The sequence below is a fragment of the Macrotis lagotis genome, chromosome 5 (genome assembly GCF_037893015.1).
Source record: "Macrotis lagotis isolate mMagLag1 chromosome 5, bilby.v1.9.chrom.fasta, whole genome shotgun sequence".
In the NCBI taxonomy this organism is placed as follows: Eukaryota; Metazoa; Chordata; class Mammalia; order Peramelemorphia; family Peramelidae; genus Macrotis; species Macrotis lagotis.
In genome coordinates, this window is record NC_133662.1 from 208298958 (window position 1) to 208307221 (window position 8264).

The window sequence follows — 8264 nt, forward strand, 5'->3', positions numbered from 1 at the left end:
ATTCATGAAATGAAGAAACTGTGATACAGAAATATTAGGTGAGTTATTCATTAACACAATAAAAATTCTAATTCAATACATATTCTCTTCCTGATTACATATCCCCAGCTTTTTATTTCATTATGCCATACTGCCTTCAAGTTTAATTCATCTACTAGTGTTACATAACTGTTAAAAAAATCTTCATTTGCTCATTAATCGTCACAACTGCATGGTGTAGTGGATAAAATCAATGGACTCAGGAAGGCTTGCAAATGCATACTGAATGAAGGGCTCACATATAGTGAATATTATATATTTAGTTGATATAGTGAAGAGAAGTTCAAATGTAGTACTTCACTTATAAATACCTCTAAGAAAGTTACTACAAGTCACAAAAGGAAAAGGAAAAGAGCAGCTTCTAGCAAAGACAGTCTTGGTGAATGGTCTCCATACCTATAGTGGGCAACAAGTAATGGACAGGAGAGGGAGCATCTAAATAAAAGTTTAAATAGTCATGCTAATCATGGGTCACACATATATGACAATGAACCTGTATAATATCAATAGTAAAGTATAATGTTATCATTAATGCCAATGAGGAAAAAGCATTTTCCAAATTTCCTAATAGGAAGTAAGGTAGGTGGACTTTAACTATGCCAATATAGTAAGAAATTTGCTGAACAATCAGGGAGGTAATAATGCTCTGGGATTTTTAGCTTTGGTTTAATATGTGTCTTGAGGATGTGAAACTGTATCAGTCAAACTGGTTTACTATGGGGTGCTAATATATTATTTCCTCTTCTAGAATATGATCTGGTTGAACAAAGAGATTATTTTTGTGTGTTTGCTTGTTTTTCCTTTCATTGAATTCTCTGTGTATAGAGCAATCCTTGCAACATAATAATTAGTTAAGAAGAATGTTTTTTCACCTGATTCTGTGTAAGGACAACTAACATATTTAGTATTATATAATACCTAATCCCTTTTCATGTTTTCAATTCATTATTCTTCTTCAACCTGTTGTTCACTAGACATGGTCTCCAAGTGGTACATGATATCCCTTTGTGCTCTGAATGTCCCTACTTATGATGTTAATTAGTCTCTACTATCCTTATGATGACTGCTCTGAACTTAGTGAATCTTAGCACCTTGTTTTGCTGGTATTAGCATTTCTATGGAGTTCATCATTCTGCCAGTCCTTGCTGATTTTAGGTTACTGAAGATTTTTTTAAACTGCCCTGCACATAATATCCCACTTTTTTTAATTATGATTTGATATCTTTAGGGTCAGTCATTTCATTTCAACTGAAGTTCTCAGATCTATGGTGACTAAAACCTCTGCCCAATATGAACAGTTTGAATGCTCTTCAGTTCTAGCTAACATAATGCAAAGTCAGACAGAGAGCACCCAGAATAAAGAGAGGCTTTCTTTCCTTCCCTAAGATCCCAAAATCAAAGCTTCTGATACAGGTGATAAATTTAGAGCTAAACAGTCTGTTTTTCTATAAGATACTCTTTGGTACACACATAGTTTTGAGAAAAAAACAAAAGACGGAAGCAAGATATATACTCTCCTCTGACATCAACAACATTCAAGTCTTTGTTATGAATATTTGATCCCAGCACAATCTGATGGCTTTGATTGGTGGTATATTTTGCCTGCTGAAAAAATTCAGTTTATTCAAAAAACAATTCAAGTATATGTAGTCCATTGGAGGTTAAACTGTCAAAATGCTCTAATTTCATCATGTTAAGGGAAATTTGACTATATAAGGATAGGATATGGTGGTTTGCTGTAATAGAAATAACTAGGAATTTGCAGCCAGAAAATCTAAAAGTGTTCTGATATGTGCAACTATGTAGTCTAGTACTGATCAGAAAGTTGGACTAGGAGTCAAGAAGACAATCCCATCCTGGCTCATATAATTCCTCATATAAGACCCTGACCCTGACACTCAGCAAGCCATAAATCCTTTTTGGTCCTCAGTTTTTTTTAACTTATAAAATGAAGAATTCAAAAGGACCTGCTTTATAAAGATCACATGAGATGGCATCTGTAAGGTACTTAGCAAACATTAAAACATCATATAAATATTTATCACACATTATCTTTATAACCCTGAGGAAAACTTTGTTTTGGGACTTTAGTTTCCTCATTGATAGAGTGAGGCAGATCACTACATCATGATCTCTTATTCAAGTTGGATCTTCAATGATTTTAGATATAGACTTTGTTTGAATGACTTCAGACAGATGCACTAGCATTTTTTTCTAAACTAAATTCTATACTGTCTTATATACATTTCAGTTATCTTTTCAGTTATATTTCAACCCTTCATAACCTCAGTTTAGATTTTCTTAGCAAAGAGATTGGGGAAAGTTTTCCATTTTCTTCTCCAACTCATTTTACAGATGAGAAATGGGGTCAGATGGGATTAAGTGACTTTCCCAGAATCTCATTGCTAGTAAGTATCTGAAGTAAGATTTGAAATCAGAAAGATGAACATTCCTGACTCCAGCCTGGAACTCTATGAGATATACATTTATGTGATTGGGTGTGCATATATTTTCCATAATTAACAAGCATAAGCAATATATGATTTATGTTATATAAAGCTATATATACACACATATGTTTATATGTATTTAGTGATATGATATTTGATAAAAGTGGAAAAGATCACCAAATAGAGGAATATATTACCAAGAGAAGATGGATTATTGTGCCTTTTTTCTTTGGTGTTCATCCACTATAAGAAAACTTTTTGCATTCAGTTAAATGGTCTAAGCAGAGATGAATTTATTGACTGCATGTCAAAAATGTAAAATAAAAAAATCATTTTTGAATGTCAAATTGTCTTTCATTTCACCACCTTGAGATTCCTGCCTCTATTCTTTCTCTATATTTCATGTCTACTTGTTCTTTCAACCCCCTTGGAGTACAGCCAGGCTCTGCAGTGTGTAGCGTGAATATGCCTGCTCTATTCCTGTTTGATCTTCTTCCCTTGATGTGTCAGTTTCTTTGTGGCCTACCTACTTGTCAAGCCATTTTTACTCTTCAAAACTTTGTATGAATTTTTAAATAAGTCATACAGCTCTCAGGACACTTGATGAATTTTTCACAAGTTAATCATGCACAAATATGACTGTTTATGCATTTAACATATAAAAAACAATTATATATTTACAGATCTCTTTCATTAATCTCCTCAACTTGAAACCAATTAAATAAAAAGGGAATTAAATAAAGATAAGTAAAATAACCTGTTGTTTCTTTCTCTTGGTTCAATTAAAGAAATTGACTAAAGATCAAAGTAGATATTTCAACAAAAAATATGATATCTCTATGTGCATTTTTGAATACATAATTCAGAAATGGATAAAAATTGGAAAATAAAAGGTATATTTGTTATCTTTTTCACAATTGCTATCATTAATATAGCACTTACATTTTGCAAAGAACTTTACATATGTTTATGATTTGTTACCATTTTATTCTTAATGAAATGATAATATGACTTTTTAAAAACTCTAAACTATCCAGTTGATGTTTTGATGATCAAAGGTCATGGATAGTCCCTTGACTTGGTCTTGGGAATGCTTCAATTTGAATCTTGCCTTTGATACTTTTCAGCTATAAGATGTTGATAAAAGTTACTTTAACCAGTTTGCTTCATTTGTAAAATGCTGATCAAAATGCCATGCAATTCAAATGTTTCTGAGAGGGGGAAAAAATTAAATAATATAAGTAAGGTTAAAAGCTGGATTTATGATTCCATTGCTATAGAACAGCTCACATAAGAAAAGTCTTATCTATGAAATTTTCTCCATGTTTTCTTGTCTCCCAGAGTTGCTTGGGGAATTGAGAGGTTAAGACTTGCTTGACGACACACCTTAGTATGTGTCAGAGGCAGGATAATATCTTCCTGTTTTCTAATATACTGTGACATGCTCCCTTTAAAGTAGATAAATTTTATAAACTTTGTCTTACTATATAGGTTTATATAGCTTTTGTTCCTTAACTTTACTAACAACAAAATCAAGCATTTAAAAAAAACACTTTAAATCTCAAGTAGTGAAAAATATTTGTCCTTCAGTTTTGTGCTGCATACACCTGAAGCACACTGTAATTGTCAAGACATACAGTCCTCGTTGTGTCTTAGAATTTAAATCATTCACTTCAAAAGTCTTAGTAAGTTATAATGAGAATATACTAATCTTTGGGAAAGAAACCATTTAAAATAGTGCACTCAGCAGATTATAAATAATGTTGCACTTGAGAAGCTATATAGAGTAACAAGGCCATCAAGAGGAAAAAATACCATCTACAAGGTGAACCAAAAAATTCATCTTACCCAGACTTAAGAAAGGTCAGATAAAAGAGAATTTAAGTGAAGTGTACACTTTTATAAGCTGTGGTTAAGGTCAACTAAAGTTAATATTTTTGAGTTCTATAGTCGTAACAGAAAGAAAGGGCAGAAATGGACAAAAAGAAAACCAGATTTTTCCCCCTTGTTTTTTATTTTTTTATATCAAGTGGTAGAAAACAGATTTTTCATAAAGATACAATTTTAGCAATGACAGTTTATTTATTTATTTATTTGTGCCAGAAAGGAATATAGAATTCCAAGTTATTTAATATTATACTTGTGCATTTATGTATGTAAGGATATATTCTACATGTATATATATTAATAATGGTTTATAAATCCAGGGTTTTGAAGTAATCTGCTTGTGTTGCCTAAAGAAAAAGCTAGTGTTACATTTTCAATATGATCATTTACACTTAAAAAATGGCAAATGTTTTAAATCAGGACTTGATTAATTATCTTTCATTCATGAGGCTCTAGATTAAAGAAAGTAATCAAGAGAGGAAGGCAGAGACAAAATAGCAGAGAAAAGGCAGGGACTCACCTGAGCTTTACCAAATTTCATCCAAACAACTTAAAAATAATGTCTCAACACAAATTCTGCAGAAGTTGTAAAATTACAAATGGATGGAGAAGAACAATTTTCCATTCCAAGACAACTTAAAGTGTTGACAGAAAAGCTGTGGGGCACCCAGGTGGAAAAGAAGAACAGTATATAGTGAAGACTGGCACCCTGCAATGCAGTAGCAGTCATTGGTGATGACTGAATTAATAGTACCATCTTCCCAGTCTCTTAGCCCATAGAAAATAAGAGGGTAGGGTAATTGGAGAAAATAAACATATAGTTGTACCTTTGCTAGCACTGGACATAAGACTTTGTTTCATTGCCCATTTGTGGATCCTTTTCCTAGCCCTATTATGTGATTATGGCTGCTCACACAGGAGATTACAGACTAGGAGAATAATAAAGTCACTTCTCAGATGATACCACTTTGGAAGAACTAAAAACAATAGAATTCCAGAACTAATCCTGATACAAACAATCTCTCTCTCTCTCTCTCTCTCTCTCTCTCTCTCTCTCTCTCTCTCTCTCTCTCACACACACACACACACACACAAAAAAAAAAACAATCCAAAATAAAATAAAGATCAGAATATCAGAATAATAGCCTTTCCAGCTTGAGAGAACAGTCCAACTTTCACATTAAAATAAAAGTAAAAAATTTTGGAAAAGGAACCTGACTGACTATAGAAAAGTTATTATGATGGAAGGGAAGATAAAAAAATATATAGTTTTACAAAAAAACAACAAACTCAAAACTGCTACATGCAAAAACGCAAAAGAAAGATGTGAATTGATCTCAAGTCCAGGAGGAATTCCTGAAGTAGCTCAAAAGGGATTTTAAAAATCAAATAAGAAAAGTACAGAAAAAAAATAAAGATATAAGCAATGAAAGAAAATCATGAAAAAAAGGGTCAGCAATTTGATAAAGGAGGCACCGAAGAAAATAGCATCTTAAAAGCAGAATAGGTAGTCAAAGGATATGAAATAGTCACTTTTCAGGTAAGAAATTAAAGCTATAAGCAGTCAAATAAAAGTGCTGTAAATCATCATTTATTAGCGAATGTCAATTAAACCAACTTTCCATCAGACTGAGTAATGTGACAAGAAATGAAAATGAGTTGGGACATTTAGTGCCTTATTGGAGGAGATGCTGACTGATCCAAGCATTATATGGAACAATTTGGAACTATGTCTAAATGCAATCAATCTGCATATTCCCTTTGTTCCAGTAATATCACTATTGGATCTATATCCCAAAGAAATTGAAAAAAGTGTTGGGGTAGGTTGGGAAGGATCTATGTATAAAATATATTTGTATTACTACTTTTTGTGATGTCAAAGATTAGAAAATTGAGGTAATGTACAATAATTGCAAGCTGAATAAATTGTGGTAAATGTATATTATGGAATACTATTGTGATATCAAAAAATGATGAACAGATGAATTTAAGAAAAAAAAACCGGAAAAGACTTATGTGAACTCAGGCAGAGTGAAGGTAGTAGAATGTGGAGAAAACTAAATCCAATAACAGAAATAATCTGTATGATGGTCAACTATTATCAAATTAGCTCTTCTCAGCAATAAAAAGATTCATAGCAATTCCAGAAGACTGGTATGGAAAATGTTATCCCCATTCAGAGAAATAACTATGCAATGAGAGTGTAGATTGAATCCTATTATTCCCAGTTTTTCTTTTTTTGTGGTTTCTCCCTTTTATTCTATTTCTTCTTTCATAAAATTTTTAATAAGGAAATATATTTGGTAGGATTGTACATGTGTAATATCACAAATTGTACTGTCTTGGGGAGGGAAAGGAGGGAGAAAAATTTATAACTCAAAATCCAAAAAAGATGAATGGTGAAAGTTAGCTTTACATAAAATTGGGAAAAAATATTCACAATACAACAACAACAACAACAGAATAGTATAAAAGATAAAGCAACACAGAAATTCACTAAAAAAGAATTTCTTTAAAAAATAGAGTTAACCATAAAAACATTGGACATGCTAACAGCAAAATGGGGGTGACAGTCAAACTTAATGGACTTGTTCATTCCTTCAGTGCAACAATCAGGCACAATTTTGGGGTATCTATGATGAAGAATGCCATCTGTATCCAGAGGAAGAATTATGGAGTTTGAACAAAGACCAAAGGCTATTTACCTTTAATTTTTTTTAAAAAAAAATATTGTCATCTTATTTAATTTTGCTATCTCTTATACTTTATGTTACTTCCTTAAGGATATGATTTCTCTCTCATCACATTCAACTTAGATCAATGCATACCATAGAAACAATGTAAAAATTAACAGACTGCCTTCTGGGGGGTGGGGAGGGAAGCAAGATTGGGGGGAAATTGTAAAATTCAAAATAAATTAAATCTTTCTAAAAAGATAGAGTTACACAAATGGAAATAGGTGTAAAAAATTCAGTGAAGAAAAGAACTCCATTAAAAGTGGAACTGGCAAAGAGGAAAAGGAAGTACAAAAATTGAATCCAGGAAATTATACTTGAAAATGAGATTTGGGCAAGAAGAACCAAGTGACTTTATGTACATCAGACAAAACAAAATCAAAAGAATGAAAAAAATAATAAAATATAAACTATCTCGTTGAAAATAACTTTGCCTAGGAAATTGATCCAGAAAAGATAAAGAAAAAAAATGACCTACCTGAAAACTGTGATCCAATTAAACAAAGAGAGCTGACATCATGTTTAAGAAATTATCATGATTTCCAGTCAAGACAGCAGAGAGAAGTTATGACCACTGCTAAAGGTCTCCTGATCTTCCCTCACTTATAATACAAAACAAACCTCTTAACAGAAACCCAGAAAGAAAAGTCAGGAGAAGAACATTCACCTCAGGATCAGTCTTCTGAGCATTGTTTTGGCCAAATTCCAGAACTATCAGATAAAAGAGAAAATCCTGCAAGCAGCCAGAAAGAAACAACATAAATACCAGGGAGCCACAGAAAGGATTATGCAGAACCTTGCTGCATCAAAATTAAGGGATCTAAGGAACTGGAATGAGATATTCCAAAGAGCAAGTGACCTTGGAATGCAGCCAAGAATCTAATTGACAAAACTGAGCCTTCTCTGCCAGGGGAAAAGCTGGTGATTTAATGAAATGGTAGACTTCCAACAATTCCTGATAAAAAGAACAAAGGTAAATAGCAAATTTTTACATCAAAAAGGATGTTCAAGGGACACATAAAAAGGTAAAAAAGGGGTAGTAAAAAGAAAAAAAGCTGCTATCCAATAAGATGAAAGTGGCTATATCCCAGCATGGGAAAAATATTCTCATAACCTGAGAATTGTAATTCTACCAGAGAGAATAAAATTAGCA